Genomic DNA, 23,861 nt, shown 5'->3' on the forward strand with positions numbered 1-23,861 from the left:
AGACAACTTTGAAGGTAGGCTTGAAATCATCTGCAAGGCATTTTGGTTGAATTGTCATAAAATTACTATTTTAGAGCATATCAGACCAGTACTATTTGAAAAAACTGGGTAAGAAATTCAGTGTGAATTTTAAAGCTCAATGATTCATTACAAAACAAATTGGGCCAACAACGTTGATGAACGTGGGATACAATTTAATGTCAGCTCACAGGGTCTAGAGGTCTAGAGTTCCTCCCTTCAAAGAGTTTTGTCACCTGTTTGGTACATTGTGTGTTTCAAATCACTTTTGGCAAATTACATTGGTGAACATTTGATTTCAAGACCACTTGATATAGCTGATATGGGAGCTCCTAATGGAAGAAAAAATTGAAAAAAATTGGGGCAATACTTTAACAAGCAAATTGGACCAGTAATATTGGTTTGAGCAGGCAATTTTGGCATTTGTAGGGTTTATAAGCATGGGGAAAAAATTCAAATGTTTCAATTAGGTGTGAGCATGGCCCAATGATCAAAGGGGAATTACTCTTGGCCACAATCAGGTTAATCGTTCTTGTGCCCACTATGCCCACTCTAGGCAGAGAGCGGCCAAATGCAGATCAGCTCTGGTCCTGCTCCAATAGAAACAGTCCGACCCGAACTGCCAGGCCAGTTCCTCTCTGAACTGAAACACAATCAACCTAGACCGGTTTCGGACTAATTTGGGCCTCATCAGTGAGGTGCAGCTGGATTCCTATGGCACAGCAAGCATGGAACCCACATCTGAGACTTGCTGCACCTAGAATGCCACAGTAAGGAAAAAAATGGCGGGTGGACACCTTGAATTAGTCTCAGCCTTGGGTAATTGCTCGGGCCGCATTAAAGGCCGTCATTTTTTGTCCACTATTCCATGGTAGACAGAGGTAGCCATATGCAAATCAGCTTTGGTTTTTCTCCATTTGTACCAGTCCAGCAGGGACTATTAGGAGATTTTGGAAAATGTAGACAATGGTCTATTTTAAAGCAAACTGGACCAGTAATGTTGGTAAGAACTGGATTTGACTTTATGAAACTGTGGCATTTAGGAGTTTTACAACTATGCAGCATTGTGAAATGATTTATTAGTTTATTTCAGAAGGTATGAACATGGCCCAAAGGCACCTTTTTTATCGTAGTCAACTCTGTACTTTTTATAGTAAGAACACCAAGCACCTCACAGCAGGTAAAATCTCCTATGAACTTTATTTACAACAGCACAAGGCAATACGTTTTAACCCTAGTACAAAAAGAATTTAAATATATGGATGATCGTTGTGTGGGAGGACAGACAAAGACATTCATATTCCACACAAATGTCTTTTGTACTCCTGAGCGATTTCATAACCTGAAAATAGTTTTGAGTCATCTGTGAAAGCTCTCAAGTGATGTTCGATCTAAGTAATCAACCATTTCACTGTACATGTGGTAACCCAGTCTGCACTTCTAAGGAGGACAGATATCCCCTGCGGTCAGATGCAGTTAGTGTCTGCACCTTCATGCAGGAGGGTGTCTGAAGGATTTACATAAGACCACCTTTTCCTCCACCTGTGGGGCGCCCTCAGGGAATACACAGACAGTGCGCCATCTCTTTGTCGCCCCTAGTCATTGCGAACCCCCACAGCTCCTTTGCCTGTCGACTCATGTCTATAATACCGCGCGAGGTTAGAGGCAAAGTGTTATCTCATTTGCATGGGGCCACGTCTCACGGAAAATAGGGAATTCCCCATTTAGATCACCCCAGCGCTACATGTATGTTCACCCAGCGTCTGTGGCCCCTTGCGTGGCCAAAGTGCACTAGGGGCATCAAAAGCAGGTGCGCATGCCCGATATGCCCCCGGGGCACTTATGATAATAAGGCCTCAGATGTACTCAAACAGGAATTACATTTTTAACTACATACAGAGACCGGCAATCAGTTAGTCCGGTAGCTGGCATTTGTGAGACATGGCAGGTGCAAGTCCAGGTCACGTCTGCTCAGCTTCGTTGCCAGGAAGAAAGAGCGGGAAGAAGCAGACCACACCCCTTCACCTCTGCTTCAGCAGGGACAGCAAAACTAATGTCACAGAGTGCATGTTTGGGACAAAGGATCTTCCAGTTTCTCTCCAAATTTGTGTGCGCAAGTATTCCTTATTTCTCCTTGTGCCTCATTCTTTCCATGTTTTTCCTGTTTCTTCTGTGCGTTTCCTTATTCATTCCATACTCCTCATCGGCCTGCTTCCACAATCTCTTCATGCTCCGCAGAATCTTCAAATGAATCCTGATCAGCACCAGAAAAACAGTGATGCGGGCCCTCATCACCAGCCATCTGGACTATGGCAACCCACTTTATGCAGGCACCACCAGCGAACTCGTGAAAAGACTTCAGACAACACAGAACACAGCAGCCAGACTTATCCTCAACCTGCCCAAAAGGACCCACATCACCCAGCACCCGAGTGACCTCCACTGGCTCCCCATCCAGAGAAGATTCCTCTTCAAACTCCTGAACCATGTCTACAAAGCCCTCCACGACCAAGGACCTGCATACATGAATCACCTCTTGAACTTCCACCAACCTTCCAGGAACCTCCGCTCCGCCCACCTCATCCACTTGCACAGAAACCACGCATCCATCACTGCCGCACCGGAGAACGCTCCCCCTCCCACCTCACAGCCATGTCCTGGAATGCCCTTCCCACACACAACCAAGAAGTGTGGCTCAATGTTTAGAGCGGCAGACCCTGATGCAGAGGTCTGGCCCGGGACCAGGGTTCAATTCACGCCTCGTCGGGTCTTGGGCTCAATTTCCTCGGACTTGATAATTCTCGCCTCAGTGCCTATTCTAATCATGGGTCCCACTCTACAACTCTGGGCAATAGCTTGCTTAATCTCCACAATGGCCCCAACAGCGCTGGGATGCCTGGCTTCACCTTGGGGGTGCCCAGGAGTGGACATTTCACAGGAAAAAGCCAGGAAGGTTCCACAGCGGTATGCGTACAGCGCCAGGACACCCCAGTTGGGGTATAAGTGCGCTTTACAAGTACAAATTTCATTTCATTTCATTCATTTCACCCTCACTGACAGACTTCAGGAAAAGGCTCGAGACCTGGCTCATCGACTGAAACCCGTAACCCAGCACCTGGATACCCTCATGGGTGATAAGCTGTGCAATATAACTACAGTATGAATGATTGATTGATGTTGTCTCTAGGGCTCCTCTATGGTGTCTTTCTGTCTCTCCCTGCAACATCCAGAGTCCTTGTCTCAATATGTCTACTTGTGTTTCCCATGTCCCCATATCTATATCTTCCAAAGTCAAGGTTTATTATTGAACGTGTGTCCCACAGTGTTCCGCCGTGCTACCCAGTTGTCTTGTCTCTCTCTGTTTCTATTTATTCCCAATGTCTGTGTCTTCTTGTCTCTGCATCTTCCCATGTGTTCTATTGTTCGTTTCTCCTATATCTATGTGTCTCGCTCCCTGTATTTCTCTTTTCCCACGCCTTTTCTGCATCTCCTCATACTTCTCCGTAATTCCGTGTTTTTCTCTGTGCTTCGCTCTATCTCCCAAAGTTACTCTGTGTTTCCGTATCTTATCATAGTCATATATAGCTTATAACACGTGCGTCCATTTAATTGTATTTGGTTTCCGTGCCTCTCGGTCCCTGCCACCCTGTGTACGGCTTGTCTCCCTGTATTTCCCATGTCCATATCTCCCTTTTCTGTGTCTCCTCGAGTTCCCAGTGACTCACAGTGGATTTATTCCCGTGTCTTGCCGTCATGCTTGGCGCTTGATCTCCTTGTGCCTTTGGTGTTTTCTGTGTTTCCTAGTGCCCGTGTCTGTGAACCTTCTTGGTTCAGGGCTTCTGGCCCTATAAGAATGTGCAGATGTCCCAGGTAGAGGTGCAGTAGGCGCAGATCACGATGATTTCAGGGGTTGCACGCGCAGTGCATACACGTACATTGGGTGCAAGTACTAAATGGACACATCCAGTGTGGGTGATGTATGTGCAGGTCCTGTCATTGTACTGGGTGTTGAAGCCTGTGGGCACATGTGCAGGTACAGAGTGAGTGGGCACAACTGCTGTGGAAATGTAGTGAGAGCAACTGTGGCGCAGCGGACTTAGATGCAACAATGCAGCTGTAGAGCCAGAAGTGCAGAGCACGTGGTGTGGGTGCAGGTGAGGTGGATTTAGGTACCTGTGCACAGTGTAGGAACAGCGGGTGCAGGGGCAGTGGGCACAGGTGCAGTGTGAATGCAGTGCAGTGGGTACAGATGCAAACAGTGTAGCTGTAGTGCCAGAAGCACAGAGCAGGTGGAGTGGGTGCAGGTGGTGTGCATGTCTTTGGGTGCAGGTGTGGTGGATGCAGGTACCTTTGTGCAGTATCGGAGCAGCGGGTGCAGGCGCAGTGGGCACAGGTGCAGTGTGAATGCAGTTCAGTGGGTACAGATGCAAACAGTGTAGTTGTAGTGCCAGAAGCACAGTGCAGGTGGAGTGGGTGCAGTTGGTGTGCATGTCTTTGAGTGCAGGTGTGGTGGATGCAGGTACCTTTGTGCAGTGTCGGAGCAGCGGGTGCAGGTGCAGTGGGCACAGGTGCAGTGTGAATGCAGTTCAGTGGGTACAGATGCAAACAGTGTAGCTGTAGTGCTAGAAGCACAGTGCAGGTGGAGTGGGTGCAGTTGGTGTGCATGTCTTTGGGTGCAGGTGTGGTGGATGCAGGTACCTTTGTGCAGTGTCGGAGCAGCGGGTGCAGGTGCAGTGGGCACAGGTGCAGTGTGAATGCAGTTCAGTGGGTACAGATGCAAACAGTGTAGCTGTAGTGCCAGAAGCACAGTGCAGGTGGTGTGCATGTCTTTGGGTGCAGGTGTGGTGGAGGCAGGTACCTGTGTGCAGTGTCGGAGCAGCGGGTGCAGTGAGCAGTGGGCACAGGTGCAGTGTGAATGCGGTGCATTGGGCTCAGATGCAAGCAGTGTAGCTGTAGTGCCAGAAGTGCAGTACTGGTGGAGTGGGTGCAGGTGTTGGTCAGGTGGACGCAGAGACCTGTGCACAGTGTAGGAGCAGAGGGTGGGTGCAGGGGCCAGTGGATGTTTTTAAAACTCTTCAGTTTAAGAAGACACCAATATTTTCTGTGTGTAACAATATATATTTCTAAGAGTGCACGCACTTATTCTATTGAGACTAACTTTTATACCTCGTGTTTATATCTGTTTCACTTAATTCAACAACCATTTCTCATTTTCACATACAATATTCTAGACAAATACGTTGTGCTGAGTCGTTTCACTGTACGTTTGCCTTGGACTGAAAGTCATTAGAAAAGAATGCTTTACTACTACATTCAATGCTGCTGATCCAGGATCACTCGCCATGCTGACGTAGGAGGAAGGGTGGGGGGGAAAGGGTTTGCACAGAATGAGATCACCTCAGCTGCGGGGTGAAAAGCCCCCTCGACACAGCTCACCTCGCTCAGCGGACTCAACCCGTGATCCTGTCATCTTGGATGTCGGTAACAGGTGAGATATTCTGACCTCTGAAGCCGTTCTAGAGGGCGACCAAAAACAGCCACATTCAAGCCCATCCGGCCATCCCCCGTTACCATTTTTACATTAAAATCTCCAAGGGAGTCTGTTTTGTGAGGTGTGCAGCTGTGCGGCTCGCATCTCTCCGGGCATTCCTTCCAAGGCTCGTAGGGGGAATCTGGAACTCAGTCCCGCCTCAGCTCCGGACCACTGCCTCCTCCCAGGCTTTCAAAAGGGACCTCAAAGTTCTCCTCCTCCAGAGACACCTCCAAAACTAATTCACGTCCTCTTGTTATTTGGAGGAAGACTTCCCACTACTGATATTTTCCATGCCCATGGAAGTGCCTTCCCAGGGTATTCCTGGGGTTGGAGTGTCTGCCTCTTTGGAGTATTTTCCATGTACTTGTGTTTGGTTCCCTTGTGTAACATGCACACACCACTTTGCCCTTGTAACACACGGTTTGCTACCTCTCACATGTTTTTTCTTTGATACTTGCACAAGTGCCACCTTGCCTACATAACGCTTGTTCGTGTGCCTGAGTGTCTAGCACCTTTTGCAGTATTATACCTTAAATGATACTTTGTTCTCTCTTGTAACTGCACACTTGTCACTTTTTCCTCCTGTGCACTTTTTACTACCTCATGTATGTTTGGCTGCTCACAATTTTCACTACCTCATGTATTCTGTTTGCTCACAATTGTCACTATTACCTTTACTACCTCATGTATTTTTGGTTGCTCACAATTTTTACTACCTCATGTATTTTGTTTGCTTACAATTGTCATTATTACCTTTACTACCTCATGTATTTTTGGTTGCTCACAATTTTTAATACCTCATGTATATTGTTTGATCACAAATGTCACTATTACTTTATGTAACGTAACGTATGCTGTTGTAATGTTTCTCATTATGTTCCATTTCTGTTCCTTTTGTGAAGCGCTCTGACACCTTCGGGTAAAGTCCGCGCTATATAAAAATGCATAAATAAATAAATAAATAAATTCAAAGGCTCATGAGGGCTGACCTCAGGAGCAGTAATCTCTCCCCATCGGTTCTCAGCCCTTACAGAGATGCAAAGAATGCCGCACCTGTTCAATCAAGGGCACCCTTTATCTCATCAGCACCAGAAGCCATCAGAGGAAGAAGGCTCACCTTGTACTGCACCTATCAATGCACTGAAGCAAGACACTGGTGGAGCCAATGTTTCTGTAAAATGCACCGTACATTTCTTCCAGAGCTTCACGGAAATTGTAATTTTCACAAGTGTTGTTTTACTTCAGTGTTTTAGGATAAAGCAAGAGACTGTGTAACATTTAACTCCAAAGGTTTAAAGACACTGGAATTTTCTGTGACATCAGCTAAAATATTTATTTTCCCACGGTTCTGTCTCCAGGGCCATAATATAAATGTTAGTGTGCCCTCTGCCAACCTCTAAAGGTGCAAGGCATTGTAAGGACAGTATAGCCGGAATTCGATGTCCCATAGCGCCAGGAAACTCATGGTGTCAGTGCGCTCTATAAATTCCATTTAATAATAATAATAATAGCCTCCTGCAACCAGGCCTGGAGCCTGATGGAGCCGGGTTCCACCTTCTAGACTTACTCTGGAACCCCAGGCCAATGAACCTTTGTTGCCTGCTTTATAAGTGTGGAGGGACAAAATCATTAGCCAATTATACACTACCATTACCTATGACTCTAAAGAACACTCATTTCTGATCCAGAGTGCAAATATTTAATGTAAAGCCAAGAAAAGGAAAACATATAAACACCTGATAACGAGTGTGAAAAAATAGATAGGCACTAATACAAAGCCAAATTTATGGATTACATACATTCAGTCTTTGGAAGAAACTCAAAACCACTAATTAAAAAATGAGAACACATCCAATTATAGAAACCACGTCTAGAACCTTTTCCATTGACAATTTGTAATACATAGCAAACCCTAATCTGCGCCTGCACTACCTCTAAGGTGACATCCCTACTTAATATCTTCCCAGGCAAGTCCCCAAAAGGTGTCAGCATGTGAAGACTTCCTAAGAAGCACACTCACGTTATTTGGGTCTTAGTAGCGTAAAGCTTCAGAGCCCGTTCTAATATGCTCTCTCCTCCCCAGGTAAGGTCGAAGTCCGAAATCTGTCCCTAGTTCTAATACAAAATTCGAAAAACACACCCCCAAATACATCATGTGATCGCCTCATTCAATGGAACACCTCTTTGTAGGTAACTTTCCACGAAGTAATAGCTCGTCTAGGCTTTTTCTCGATGACCTTGGTTCCCAGACACGAAAGACATCCTTCCTCATTATCAGCTCCACTTATTCAAAGACATCCTCTCCTCCCTACCATTGCCTGACTCCTGAAACAAAGAAGATATTCTTATTAACAAGGTCGAATCCTTGCACCTGCAACAGGTACATGAAAGAAAGAAAAAAAGAAAAATTCCACAGGACTATGATTCTAATTAACAACTTCAACATGAGAGCAAAAAGGGAGAAAGGAAAGTGAGGCCTACTGAGTTTGCCTAGCATGAACAGGATACATGTTTAAACATGAACATATATGAGCCATTAATATGAGGTTTCTATTAACGTGAATACTTTTCATACGTATAAGTTTCATTTAAGCATGCACATTCACTATTTTTGTCCCTTGATTACATAGAGTATATATATACTACTCCATTACATAGTCCTACATCCTACATTCTAAAATCCTAATATTAAAACGATAATAGATTATACGTGGATGCAATCCAACCTTGATTATAATGCACTCTTTTAATTGAAAACCAACTTTGCACTCTTTCAAGCCTAAAGCTATATATTGGGCTGAGGCAGAAAATAACTTTTTAAAAATCGATATATTATTGCCCTTGTAGAGAGGTGGGCTCAAAATAAGGTTTCTGGTCAGAGGTTATGGTGATCAGCAGTGTAAATGGTGATAAATTGTGCTGAAATCTCTGCAATCTTCTTCCATGTTCACCAATGTTCTGGTTAATTGGACCGAACCTAAACTAATGATGACAGAAAGCGCCAGAAAAACATCCGCGAAGATCACTACTTTCTTCCAGATGGGAGTCTTTTAGATATGCCATTTGGAGAAGTGCTATATTTAAGATGTTTTCCAAAAATCAATATGAATTGTTTTACAGTCCAAAAATACTTTTTAATATATATTTCGGTCAAAGACCATGAAAAGAAACATATTCATAAAAACGTTGTAATAATGCAAAATTAATTCTTTCTAACATAGCAATGCAGTTTGAGCCTTATCACCTGGCTTATGTGCAGCCAATGACAGTACTAATGACACAATTAACATGTGTTTAAGTTAAAATCGTGTATAAAATGCACTGTAAAAATAGAATAAACATTCTCACAATAAAAAATCAATACAGTGGAATTTTAGAATTTTGGAAACAATGGCAATATCAACCCACAAAATAGGTTAAGAAAATAGCTAGTGCTATATCACAGCAATAAAGTGATATAGTGCCTTCCAATAGATTCTAGAGCACAAGCCATCTCTATTGATGACATACTTGTCAGTATACCCAGAAGCGATCTATTAGCTAAAGATAATTCTAGAGTAGATAAATCAATTAGTCAATCAATCAGGATTTATAAAGCACGACAAATCACCCGTGAGGGTCTCAAGGCACGCTCAATCGAACAGCCAGATCTTGAGTCCTTTCCTGACATCCTGGAGCAATGAGGCAGTCCTAAGGTGCAGGGGAAGGTTGTTCCAGGCTTTGCCTTCCAGGTGAGAGAAAGCGCGACCTCCTCTGTTGGCTCAGCGGATCCGGGGGGTGTCTGCGGGCAAGAGGGAGGCAAATCACAGGTGTCTCGTCGTTGGTGGAAGGTCATTCGTACGTTTATGTATGTTGGTTCTTCATTGTGCAGGGCTTTGTATGCATGGGTCAACATCTTGAACTGGCATCTCTTCTGGATTGGGAGGTAGTGTAGCTTCTTGAGGTGCAGAGTGATGTGGGTCCGTCTGGGGAGGTTAAGGATGAGTCTTTCAGCGAGTTTTGTATTGTTTTTAGTCTGAAACTGGCATCTCTTCTGTATTGAGAATCAGTGTAGCTTCTTGAGGTGCAGAATGATGTGGGTCTGTCTGGGGAGGTTGCAAATGAGTCTTGCAGCAAGTTTTGCATTGTTTGTAGTCAGGGGGCGTGCAGTGATTCCTACTTAGAGAGTGATCCCATAGTCCAGCTTGCTGGTGAAGAGGGTTTGAGCGACAATCCTTCTGGTGTTGATTGGGAGCCTCTTAAAAAAATTTCAGAGCTTGCGTACGGTGTGAAAGCAAGTGATTGAGACTGTGTTTCCCTGTTTATGCATCGATGTTAGATGCTAGCTGATTCATGCTCTTGGTTCTAATAGTTGTGCTGTGCTAATCCTATGCTCAAGAGACTTTGCTGTAGAAATGGCAAAAGTCTTTGTCCCTTTCTATCTTGGCGTGGGTGGCACTGTGCTAATCCTATGCTTATAGACTTTAATAGAAAAGCAGACATTTGAGGTGAGCCGATCTAGAGTGTCGCTGATTTTGAGTGTGCTCTATACAGGAGATGCTTTCCACCTAAACTTGAGAACTACCCAGAGTTCTCTGCTTATTTTTTGCAAATATATATCTACTAGCAGCCCATCTCGACGTTGTCCGGCTATGAAATAGAATGTGTGTAATGTGGGTATTCAGATACGGTCATTCGCGTGTTCCCCCGCTTGAGGCCCAGCTGCAGCCCTGGTTGATGCTAGCAGGCGCGTGTCCCCCCGCTTGAGGCCCAGCTGCAGCCCTGGTTCATGTTAGCAGGCGCATGTAATTAGTGTAGTGATCCGCAGCCAGAGCCCGGCTAGAGCCCTGGCAGATGTTAGCAGGCGCGTGTAATTTGGTTTAATGTGATAGTTCAGTAACAGCGCGCATGAGAGGCTGCAGTAATTGTCCCCACAGACACGCTCAGTCGCGCGTGCCCCCTCTTGAGGGCCAGTGGCGACCGTCTAACAATTAGAATTGTGTGAGTCTTGAATGATTGTTTCCCGCTGTTCTTATTTTTTTATGACCCACACTGATGCTCTTCAGCCCGAGTGCTTTTTAGACGCACCCAGGCCAAGGCACACACTGCATTCGGCACCCCCAGTATGTGTGAGACAATGGGCAGTCCCCCAAGGGAGTCTTGCAAATGGTTACTTACCACGCTTCGAGGTGAACGCCTTTGTAACACCGCCAGCACACGGTCACAGCAGACGATCTGATTAATGTACGACCCAGATGGCATGAAGTGCAGAACTTGGCACACGCCCCCAGCGTGCCCCTTGATGCGGCGCAATTGCGTTAAATGGCGCTTCACATGGCATGAAGGGCGGACACACACCCACAGCGTTTGTCACGGCCCCAGCGTGCCCCTTGATGCGGCGGAATTACGACTCACATGGCATGAAGGGCGGAACGTACCACACGCCCCCAGCGTACGCCCACAGCAGAACGCAGACATGCCCACAAGGGACTACTTTGCTGGCATGGTTATTTTACCTTTTAAATGCATATGGTGGCCGTCTGCATAGCCTATGTCCTTCTGCTGCAACTGCCCTTTCCAACGCTGTATTGGGTGTTATGAGGTTTGGGCTCTCTCTTTATAATATTAGTATGGATGGGCAGTAATCTAAACAACAGCGGTTCCGGGGGCAGACAATTGGAGCTTTTCATAATTTTAATGTTTCTACCCTCACCCACCATTAAATATAGTCACAAGATAAGGACTTAAGTACGTTTTTTTACCTCGCACAGCGTGGCATTCTCATTTTACTTTCCCGAAACCCCTAAGTCTTCTGAGAACCATATTCTAAAGGCGTCTCAGTAGCAGGATTTATTTGCTGCCAACAAGAATCTCATACCTGAGCAAGAAATTAACATATTATGCGTAAAGGGTACTCATTTTGGGGAGAAAAGGTTCATGGTCTAGATTTCCACTGAGAGAAGTTCTGAAATGTGCTCTGCAGGCTCAAGATGAAAAGAAATCACGTGGTGGCAGCGCCAACATATGTTCAAGAGCAGGAGACAATTTACATCCACAAAACTCATTATTTACATGACCCTGACACCCAAGAGAGGCAAAAAACATATCAAACACAAAACAAATTACTGTAATAAAATGCCTAGCAGTTTCCTGCAAACTAAGTCCTCTAAGCAGCAGGTTTCCCTGGTTACAATACATCTGTGAATTGACTGTTTTAACCAAAGAGAAATGCAAATCAGATCAATTAAATAAGAGCACCTATTAGTGTTCATTTAAGAAATCCCCCTCATTACCATATTCTTTATTCGCTATTTTAGTTTAAAAAATAATAGCATTAAAAAACCATAAAATATAAGCGCACTTGGATTTCGTGAAAAATGAATGAACAGAATCATATTCTATAAAACCTAATGAAATAACCAATCGTGCACTGGTCGAACAATTTGCAGCGCTCTCTCGCCGGTTCGTAAATCCCCGCGGCAGAAACACGCCGCATTTAAATCCACAACTAATTCCCCCAGCTGGGAGAAAAACGGGACGAACTCGCGTTTGTCTTCACTTATGTGCTTTTTTATTTAATCCTCACAGCATGGAGTTTCTAAAGCAGGCAGGCACAAATCTACGCGTTTCGGGATAGCATATCCCTTGTTCACGATCAATTTGGCTCCAGGCTCTCAGTCTCAATATAGTGAGTCACATTATTACATCTTTTCCTGTTTGATGTTATTTTGGCCCTCGGCCTTCTGGATGATGTAGTTTTTTGCAATTTTTTTAATACATTTTTTTATCCGTCTGCATAGCCTATGTCCTTCTGCTGCAACTGCCCTTTCCAACGCTGTATTGGGTGTTATGATTGGTGCTGTGGTTACTGAGATTACCATCCTCAAAGGTTTGGGCTCTCTCTTTATAATATTAGTATGGATCTATATATCTATATATAAATATATATCTATATATATTTATATATATATATATATATATATATATATATATATATATATATGTATATATAGATATATATATAGATATAGAGATAGATATATCTATATATATATCTACTCCCAATGCCACATGACAATCTTGATGAATTCAATGAGAGTGTAATGCACAATTTGAAAAAATTGGGACAACAGATTACTCAAGGTCTTAGAGACAAAAATAACTTTAAACAGAAATTGTATACAGTTGTGACAAAATGGTCCACTAATGAGAAATACCAGCTACGTGGATCAGATAAAGGAGGGAATATTGTAATCTGGCCAAATGAAATGTATTTACAGGAAGCTGACAGCCAACTACATAACCAACAATATTATTGTAAGATTACTAAGAGTGAATATGAAAGGTTAACAACAGCTTTTTTTAAAGATCTAAAAAGCTGGCGAGAAAATAACTTCATCAGTTAAGAAGAATTTGAATTCTTACATGTTAAACACCCACGATTGCAAAATCCTGTACCTTCTACCGAAGGTACATAAGGACAGTGCCTGCCCCCCCCCCCCCGACAGACCAATAATATCAGCGATCAGAAGCTTTATTGAGAAGGTGTCTAAATGTGTAGATTACTTCTTACAGCTGTATGTATGTGCTCTACCCTCATATATACAAGATAGCACTGATTTCCTAAGACGCCTCTTTGATGTACAACGGGAACCAGATTTCCAGATGGTCTGGAAAGATGTTAACTCACTGTATACCATTATACATCATAAAGATGGTATCAATGCTACACGACATTTCCTGAAAACCAGACCTATTCAACATCTGAAGCACAATGACATAATTGTGGGTATGATTGAGTGGTGCCTTAACAGCAATGTATTTCTATTTATTAATGACATCGTTCAGCAAGTACAGGGAACTGCGATGGGTACCTGCTTCGCCCCTAGCTATGCGAATCTGCACATGGGCTGGTGGGAGGAGCAGGTGCTCAACGACACAGAAACACATGACTGGTCAGCAAATATTGTTTTGTGGTTGCGGTATATTGACGACATTTTCATTTTGTGAACAGGTGATAAAACATCTGTTGAAGAGTTTGTGAAGGTAAATGTAAATGTAAATGTAAATGTAAATGTACAGGAATTTATATAGCGCAAATCACCAGGCGGTTTCTAAGCGCTTGCTTAGGGAACCCGTCCTGGTATTCCCCTGTGAGATAACCCCGGCAGGGTATCCGCAAGGTGAAAGCCAGGCATCCCGCCGCGAGGGGCCATTGTGGAGATTAAGCAAGCTATTGCCCAGAGTCGCAGAGTGTGAACCCGTGAATCGAGTAGGCACCGGAGCGAGAATTGTCGAGTCCATGGACATTTTAGGACTCAAGACCCCGCCGAGCCGGGAATTGAACCCTGGTCCCGGGCTGACCTCTGCTTCCAGGTCTGCCTCCTCTAACCAGTGAGCCACACTTCTCCAGGTAATCAATTAAACGATCTTAAACTGTCTTTTACTTGCCGTATTAGCAATGAATGCATGCATTGATTTTTGGATGTCAGGTTGGAAGTGCTTGGGGGTAAAATCACAATTAGGGTTTACAGAAAATCCACCTCAGGCAATTCAACCTTGCATGCTACTAGCCCTCGCCTAGGTGCCCTGAAAAGGAGCATTCCCTACGGGGAATTGGTTAGAGCCAAGGGCATTTGCAGCACAAAAGAAGCTTACAGTGCAACTGAGAAGGAGATGACTAGAGATTAAGAGCGAGGGGCTACTATGAGATAACCCTTAAGCAGGCGAAGGACAAAGTCAGCTAAATCTAGGACTGATTTGTTATTTCGAGTACATTCAACTCCTAAGTCAGAGAAAGGGAGAAGAACCGTAGTAGAAACAACTAGCAAACAGATTGAGCTGTGCAGATGGATTACTACTTTTCACAAGGCACACAATCAAATAAGAAAAAGTCTACTTACACACTGGCACCCCTTGAGACAAGATCCGGTAATACGAGCAGAAATGGATATTAGACCGGCCATAACCTATAGGAGAATGACATCTATCCGAGACAATATAGTCAAGAATCAGATGCCAGAGAAAACCATCTGGCTTAAACCAGCCTGGGGTTTTAAGAAATGCAACAAGTTCAAGGTCTGTGCACAGGGTCTGAATGCCACTAATGTGTACACAGATCTGGGAGAAAGGATATCTATTAACAAATCCTTAAAGTGCAGATCTGAATATATAGTACATGTTTTAATATGTCCCTGCAATAAGATGTACATGGGTAGCACTATACTACAAGTGCACAAAAGGGTTTTGAAACACCTAGGGGCCATCAAGAATGTCAATGAAACTTACCCTGTAGCGAGGCAATATCACAACTGCAATCTTATACATTTGTGGTACACAGTGATTGACCAAACAGAGATAGTCAAAACAGGTGGTGATAGAGAGAGGGCACTCAGACAGCTGGAGTGCAGATATATCCTTAGATTGAACACAAAAGAACCTGTGGGCCTCAATGTTGATGAGGAGATCTATACTTACCTGTGAGGACAGTAATATTGTTACTTGTTTTCTATTTTCCTGTTATTTCAATTGTTTTTCTACAGTTACTTGGGCAGACAGTGATTGCAGTATAGATATTACAACATAAGTTTACAGGTGGTTTGATTCTCAAATATTCATTGTGTTTTCATTTGTATTTTTTAGGGCCTGGTCAGATGTTCCTGTTACACAGGTATCTGGGTTCCGGTCCATTACTTGGAAAGCAAAAGAGCTGATATATCTTTCTCTTCCATTTCATTTGTTTACTAATTTTTGACTAGATGTCATGAGCAATGTATATTTTTTATTCAGCTGTTTTCATATTGTGGTGTATTTCTTTGTGGTATCTGCTACATTACAGTTTAGACAGTATGTTATGTCCCTGTCTGTTATGTCTGGCACTATGTCAATAGAACTAATAGGACTAGCATATACGACACTGGGGGCTGTTGTCCAATGGGGCTCAGATATAATTTTCTGCCCAATGGGGCACTTTTTGGCCAATGGGGCTCAGATATATTAATTTTGTTGCCCTATGGGGCACTATTTTGAATGTGTAATTTAGCCAGCAACATAAATTACCCAGTTGTATTAAGTCATTAGCAATGTTTGGCAATATGTTCCAATATGAAGTGGGCAATACTGCATGTAGAACACGTTAGTTATGTGTATATTAATGTATCTTCAGTATGAAAAAGGCAACACTGAATGAAGATTCCACCAATTATATTATTATTATTATTTCGCATTTCACTCTACTTTACATTGTGTAGAATCGTTAAAGGAAAGTTAATTCAATTGGAGTTACTTTATTCTTCAATTTTTTGTATCTGCTCTTTATCACGCAATTTGACAATGTGACTGACTTCTGATATTGAAAGATGGCTGCCATTGTAGATACACTTATGGATGCATTTGTGTAGTCATCCATTTTCTAGGTTTAGTAACATTGTGTTATTAGTTGCCCGGTAACTGAGATCTAGTGTCATGACAAAAACTCTGTGTCGAAACGCGTAGACGCTTTTTACCAATTTACTATTGTGATGGAATAAACAACATCTTGTAAATTGCAAGCCCTGCTGCATGCCGTTCTTTCCCTGCGGATTTCTTTGGGAGAAAAAGTCTTTTGAAATATAAATTCCTTTCAATATCAATAAATCAAATCTGAAAATTAAAACAATCAAGTAAAGCAAACACCCAGAGCTTGTAAGAAAGATAAATAAAATAACTGAAAGTGATTTTTTTATCAAAAGGTGCTTAAAGTAAAATTCAATCAATATAAGTATTATCAAATACATATATAACTTCACTACAACATATTAAAAAAGTAAACTTAAAATAAAAAAGATAGTGTGGTTTGGATCTGACATACATATAAATAAACTGCGCTATTATACATATTATAAACTATAACGATACTTAAAAGAAAGTTGCTGTATTACAAATGGGTACAGGACAGTCCTCAGTAAATAAAAGGAAGCATTCTTTTCTTTAGAATAGACATTACTGGATGCAAACAACGGTGTATAACCTTTTACGCTGCCAATGATGAGTTATGGAAGCCTTTACTAAGACCGAATACATAGTTATAGAAGGGCACACATAAGAAGTTTATGGCCTGAAAAACAGAAAAACTATTTCTTTTAAACTCTTTGTTGGAAAAGTCAAGAAAAACGTATTTCTATTTGTGTTTTGTGCAAAGATTTGAAGTAAAGCAAACTGTACTTGGGAAATATGCAAGCTTTCTTTAAATGTCACTGAACAAAGTACAATTGTATTCACACTAGCACCAGGAACAGCTCTGTTGGGAAACACTTATGGCCTCATTTTGAGTTTGGCGGGTGGCCCACCAGAAGAGGCGAGGCCCTACCCTCCGCTCCTATGGCAGCGGACTGCCCATGGGTGTGGTAGACGCCGTGTTGGCACTGATGAATTCTGAGGAGGCACTCTGTTTATTGGCCTCGCTTCGCATTATTTTTGAGTTTTTTAAACAATCTTAAACCTGGTGCTTGTTTCAGAAGGAAAAAAATACAATGACCGCAACGATCAAGGTGGTTTTTCTCTGTGCATCAGAGCCATTGATTGATTTTCCTACTTTGGTCTACCAGACTTGCATGGAAGGGCTTGGTCTTGAAATCCAGTGCTTATGCCCCCCCTGATAGGGTGATGATACCGCCACTGTTGCTTGGCAGCCCAGTGGGAGAAGGGCCTGCAGGTCAACATTTCCGCTTAAGGAAAAAGTTCATGATTTGCTGGGAGAAAGCCTGTGGTTCCTCTGACTCTTTTTTCCCTTCAATATCTTAATTTGTTTATTGATTTTAGAAACAAGATAACATTACAACTCAGTTATTTGTCTCTGAAAGGATGATACAAAGATGTTTAGATGTAGATCTCCCTTTAATCACATCACAACATAATAACATGAAGATAACATCCCAACAGTCTCATTTCCCCACCTAAACATGGAGAGAGATTTGAGTCACACCATACATAGATAAATATAAATCCATAGATTACATTTGGATTATTTAGGCTGCACAATTAGTATTATCACATCATATTACAACACATCAGCACCATAGGTACATCTAGAGAGTGTTAATCACCCCATTCTTCTACATGTTGTATCAGTTCAGGGTTTCCCATTTCCTGTTGTAACCGGACTTCTGCTAAAACCTATTCCGCCCTTCCTCCTTGTTCCACTCCTCCGTGTAAACCAGCCTATGACGTATCTCACATTCAGCCCGCATCCACTTTGTAAATTCCCATGACCATTGCTCTTGTATGGGCAGACATTTGGTCATCCATCTTAAGGCTACATATTTCTTTGTCACAGTAAGGCCTAATTCCAATACTATTACCATATATTTAGTGTGTTTATTGCGAGTAATTAGTCCCAGCAAACACAGATTTATCTTTGGTTGTAGTTGTAGGTTGGTTAGTATTCCTAGGGTTTAAATTACTTTAGCCCAAAAGGCACTCACACCCAGGCCTCTTTCTTAGCTTTATTCGATTTCTGTATGAGAATCATAAAAGCAACAACAAAATATGCACCAAAACATTTCATCAAAATTACATGTGTAAAAATAAAATCAAGTCGATAAAATAAACGGCTAAACATTCTAGGGCGAGATAAAGAGTCAAGTTGGTCAGGTGTGGAGATGAATATAGCCACTTGATACAGGTCCCCCACCTGCCCATCAGGTGGTTGCTCTGTGAGTTTTTTTTTTTTTTCTTTTTTTTTTTTACATTTCAACTAAACATATAATGATCTTGGGTAGAAGTCACTTATACTCCAGATAGATATGGGACCATCTCCTATTTGAGGCTGCCAAGATTGAAGAAAGGGAACAACATATTTAGTCCTGAATTTGACAAGTACCAGATCGCCCACCAAGTCCTTGCGCAGAGGTCCTAGCCAACCCACCCTTCTGACACTAAGTATGGTTCCATGGATGTTGGGTGGTAGAGGTCTATTTTTGGATAACCAAAACGTAACCTTGTTTCTTAGGTCCATATGGCTTTCATGTTTCCCCTCATAAGTTCAGGTACCCCCGAAAGGACACACACAATAGGGGCGGCCTCTGGAGGCAAGTGTAAATGGTTGGTTTTGGGCAACATATTGTTATGATTGACCACTGTTCCGTACAGTTGTGACAGGGGGATCAAAACTTTTCACATGTGGAGTTAATAGTTGGTTATGAGTGGTCTTGCTTTGTATGAAGGTTACGGGCATTTCTGTGGCCGCTAAACACTGTGGTTGAGTGGATGTTGCCATAGTTTTTACAGATAATGAATTGGCCTTGATGGCTTCCTCAATGCCCGTGAGCCTGTCCCCTAAACTAACCATTTTATCCATCAACGGGGATATTATAGACCTAATCATGTTCTCAATCGAAGCTATTAAAGAAGTATGGATAGGTGGATTCGATATAACAATGTTGGGAGTGTTGGGAGATACGGGGTAAGGATTTAGTTTCTGATGCTTGGCCTGTCTCCCCAATTGTTTGACCCCATCTCTCTTCCTTTTAGCGATAGTGAGCTGAGGGGTCAAAGCCGAATGCAAGTTTTCTTTTGATCGTATTAAAGGGGGTGCATCCTGAATACTGTGAGTTGGTTGAGGTTGAGGTTGATTGCAGGACCGAGGGCTAGTATTTGCTATGGCGCGGATAGGGGAATTAATTTGCACATTGACTGATTCCACAGGAGCATAAGTGGATTTGCACATGTTGTTAAGCTCCTCCAGTAAGGATATCTCTGGAGCAACATCAGCAGTCTGTAAAGGAGAGCACATAGTGGGCGAACTATCCAGGGCAGAGGATCGCTCTATTCGCTCTAGTTCTCTGGCAATGGGGAGCGTTACCCTCTTTAGATAGTGGTCCATCGTTCCTCTGAACAAGTCACTGTGGGCGGAGATATTCCTGGTACCCCCCTTGCAGGTCATGTCATCAGTGTAAACAAGTCAATAGTATCACAATGATGGCGAATGGGAAAGACCTATTAGTAAGAGGGGGATAGGTAAAGGGTAACAGTAACTTTAATACTTTAACTTCCTCTCCACGCTCAGAGCCAAGGGGACTGGCCCCGTCCCGGCCTCCGATGGCCTTAGATGGTCCCGCCCTTGTCCCGGGCTCCTCCCGGCGCCGACCCGCGCGCGATCCCGCGACGCGGGGGCTGTTCTCCTTATCAGGCGCCTCCTGGCGCGGGAATCGTGTGTGGCGGCGTGTAGCGCCGCTCGGGCGTCTGGGAAATGTAGTCCTCTGGGCAGCCACTGGGGTGGACTGGCGGTGACGGCTGGGAGCAAATGCTGCTGGGCGCTAGGTCTAGAAATGACCCCCAAGAGTCCTGCTGTCCCCCGCTCCACCGGGGCTGTTCTCCTTATCAGGCGCCTCCTGGCGCGGGAATCGTGTGTGGCGGCGTGTAGCGCCGCTCGGGCGTCTGGGAAATGTAGTCCTCTGGGCAGCCGCTGGGGTGGACTGGCGGCGACGGCTGGGAGCAAATGCTGCTGGGCGTAGGTCTAAAAATGACCCCCAAGAGTCCTGCTGTCCTCAGGCATATCCAGAGGTAAGTTCCCTCTGTTATTCTGCATTCGGGGCACTGCTCCGATTTAGAGGGATCTAGTATGTGCAACCACTGTGGTGTGATGTAATCCTTATGTACGCATTTATAGTGTATGAGTTTCAAGCGTACATTATGTATAACTCTCCTGCAAGTACCCAATATAGATATCCAGTCCCCTTCCTTTAACTCCATGCCCATATCACCTTCCAATTGTGTCTTTAGTGTAGTTATATGAACAGCAGTGCGTGGAATCAACAAAGAGTAAATTTGAGTAATGAGCTTGCCCTCTCCTCCCATATCTGGAAGGGTCTGGTTTGATAATGTGTTTCCGGATCTCATGGGAACCATACTCAGCCTTTACAAACAGCTGCCGCCAAACCAGCATATGCCAGAAAGCATCCATTAGCTATACTTTTCCCCCTTCTCTTTTAGTTGCCTGTCCCCATATATCTAACAGGGTCTTAACCTGTAACGGCAAAGCAGTCTGCTTTTTACAAGGAACTAGGGGGCATATTACCAAGCATTAGCGATAATTATCGCTATTGCTTGGTTAGAGACAAAAATGTACCGCTGAGCTGCGGCGATTTTTATCGCAAATAAACCTTGGTATTACCAAGGTTTATCGCAAATGCGATAAAAATCGTCCGCAATGCATGAATATCGCTGAAAAGTCAGCGATATTCATGCATTACCGAGCTAATGCTCTTAGCCATGTTATCCACCTCCCATTGGATAACATGGCTAAGAACTGCTCAGGGCAGGTGTTAGCTTTTGGAGATATTCGCGCTTAGCGCGAATATCTCCATAAGTTGGTAATAGGAGATAGCGATGTTAGCGACTGTTTCCAGTCGCTAACATCTTGGCACGCCCACTTTGCATGTCATTAGTGATAAATATCACTGACATGCAAAGTGGGGCCCAAGATGGTCGCTATCTCCTACTAGCTGTCGCTAACTGGTGTTAGCGACAGCTAGGTAATAGGGAGATAATTTTATCTCCGCTTTCTTGGCTTTTAAAGCCAAAAAAGCAGAGATAAACCCCCTTGATAATATGCCCCTAGGGGTAGTAATGCGCACAGTTTTACCAAGCAAGTTAAAAAGCCCTGCCACAGAATCGGCACTTTCCTCCTGAAACCACAGCACTATATGATGACTGTGAGTCGCCCAATAATACATCTTTAAAATTTGGCGCCTGTAGACCTCCACTATCCCATGGAAACCTTGACCTTCAGGCAACACTCTCCCCAGCAGCTTCGCCTTACAGCTGCTCCGCTTCGGTACAGAGCCTTTCCACAAGCAGGGTTTGCGCCGGCTGCCCGGCCCAGCGCCTCAGGTGTTCTCCACTTTTGCCTGCCGTACCGTTTCATTTTAATTCCTCATTTTTTGCATATTGTGTTACTGTTGTGTTTACTGTATTACTTGTTATTTCCCCGCTGTAATTGTTGGTCACTTCTTTTCCGCCGCTGCTGCCCCTGCGGCCCCGCCCCGACACAGCCCACTTGCGCCTCCCTACCTCTAGTCCGGCCCCTCTCCTTTACCTAATGGCGACCGCTGCGGGAAGCGCGTGTGAAGCCTTGACCTCTGGTCCAGGCCGGCACTCTCCCCAGCAGCTCCACCTTACAGCTGCTCCGCTCAGGTACGGAGCCCTTCATGAGCAGGGTTTGCGCCGGCAGCCCGGTTCAGCTCCTCAGGTGTTCTCCACTTTTGCCTGCCGTTCCGTTTCATTTTAATTCCGTATTTATTGCCTATTGTGTTACTATTGTGTTTACTGTATTACTTGTGATTTCCCCGCTGTAATTGTTGGTCACTTCTTTCTCACCGCTGCTGCCCCTGCGGCCACGCCCTTGACACAGTCCCTCTCCCGCCTCACTACCTCTGGTTCTGAACCCCCTCCCCTACTTAATGGCGACGTCTGCGCCCGTCCGTGTCCCGACCGCGACCAACGCCAGGAACCCTGGCTCTCCTAGCCCCCACCGATACGACTCCACCACCCGCCGCACACAATCCCGGAAGACACACCGGCTGCGTAAGATCTTCACCAAACACCACCCACGGTCAGTTCTCGCGCAGACCTTGCCGTAGATCCTTCACCATCGACAAAGCCCCCATTACCGCTGAAAGCCAGCCGGATGTACGCACCACCGAAGCCCTGACGTGCATCCTCCTCAACGTACACTCCCTGCACCGACACGCCATAGAGATCTGGGGCCTGATCGACACCCTCTCGCCCGACGTAGCCTTCTTCATGGAAACCTGAACCAATGCCACCTCCGGCCCCAAAATCGCCACTGCCATCCCCGATGGTTACAAGATCCAGAGAAAGGACTCGCCATCGCACACAAGACCACCCTCCGACTCTCCACCTCCAGCACAAGTGACCCCCATTTCAACACAGAACACTTCCACTTCCAGTTCCATACCAGCCCCAGGACCACGCTACGCGACACCCTCACCTACAGACCGCCGGGACCCCGCACCCAGTCCGCAACTACCATTGCCGAGCTCGCCGCACCCCATGCCATCACCTCCATGGACTACATTCTACTCGGAGACCTTAACTTCCACCTCGACAACTGCAACGACCCTGACTCCACCACTCTCTTCGATAACCTTACCAACCTCGGACTGAAGCAGCTGGTCAACATGCCCACTCACAGAGCTGAACACACCCTCGACCCCATCTTCGCAGGAGGAACAAACATCCGCTTCAGCCACACCTCCCAGCCCCCCTGGACGGACCACCACTGCGTCCATTTCACCTTCAACACCACCACCGCACCAAAGCCCCCCATGCCTGCCACAAAGGAACTAGAGCCAGGTCACAGAGGAACTCCTCAACAGCACCCTCCTCCAAGACCCCCCCCCAGTGTCACGACTGACACCAACTCCGCAGCCAAAGAATTTCACCACTGGATCTCCTGCTGCGCCGACGAGCTCGCGCCCCTCAGCCGCCCTGCCAAACAACACCCTCTGAATGCTACCTGGTTTACCACAGAACTTCAAGAAGCCAGGCACTCCTGCAGATGCCTAGAGAAAACCTGGTGGAACCAGAAACACATGGAAGCACGAAACAACCACAGGAGCGCCCTGAAGGAATACCACCAGCGAATAAGAGACGCCAAACGGACCTTCATAAGAGACAAAGTCCAGACCAACACGGCCAACACCAAGGAACTGTTCAACGTCATACAGCAGTTCACCAACCCCCCCAGCGAAGCCACGGACATCACACCTTCCCAGGAACTCTGTGACAAGCTCAGCTCCTAGTTCCATCTAAAGATCAAGGCCCTCTACGACAACTTCAGTGAACAGACGCCGGACACCACCAACCCTCTCCCCCACCGCAGATAAGCCAACCGCCACAGCCTGGAATCCCGCCACCATCGAACACATCACTGTGACCATGAAGAAAACCCACTCTGGGGCCCCAATGGACCCCTGCCCACCACACATATTCCACAGGACGCTGCCGCCATCGCACCCGAACTAGGACGGACCATGTACGCCTCCCTCAGATCCTGCATCTTCCCAGACGACTGGAAGCGGGCGGCGGTTAAATCCCTCCTCAAGAAGCCAACAGCCGAACCAATGGACCTGAAAAACTACCGGCCCATCTCTCTCCTCCCCTTTAGGGCCAAAGTCACCGAGAGACTCGTAAACACCCAGCTGGCCACCTTCATCGAAGAGAACTCCATCCTTGACGCCTCACAATCTGGATTCCGCAGCAACCACAGCATCGAGACCGCCCTCCTCGCCGCCACTGACGACATCTGCATACTACTCGACCAGGGACA

Source organism: Lissotriton helveticus, chromosome 9 (assembly GCF_964261635.1).
Source record: "Lissotriton helveticus chromosome 9, aLisHel1.1, whole genome shotgun sequence".
Classification (NCBI taxonomy): domain Eukaryota; kingdom Metazoa; phylum Chordata; class Amphibia; order Caudata; family Salamandridae; genus Lissotriton; species Lissotriton helveticus.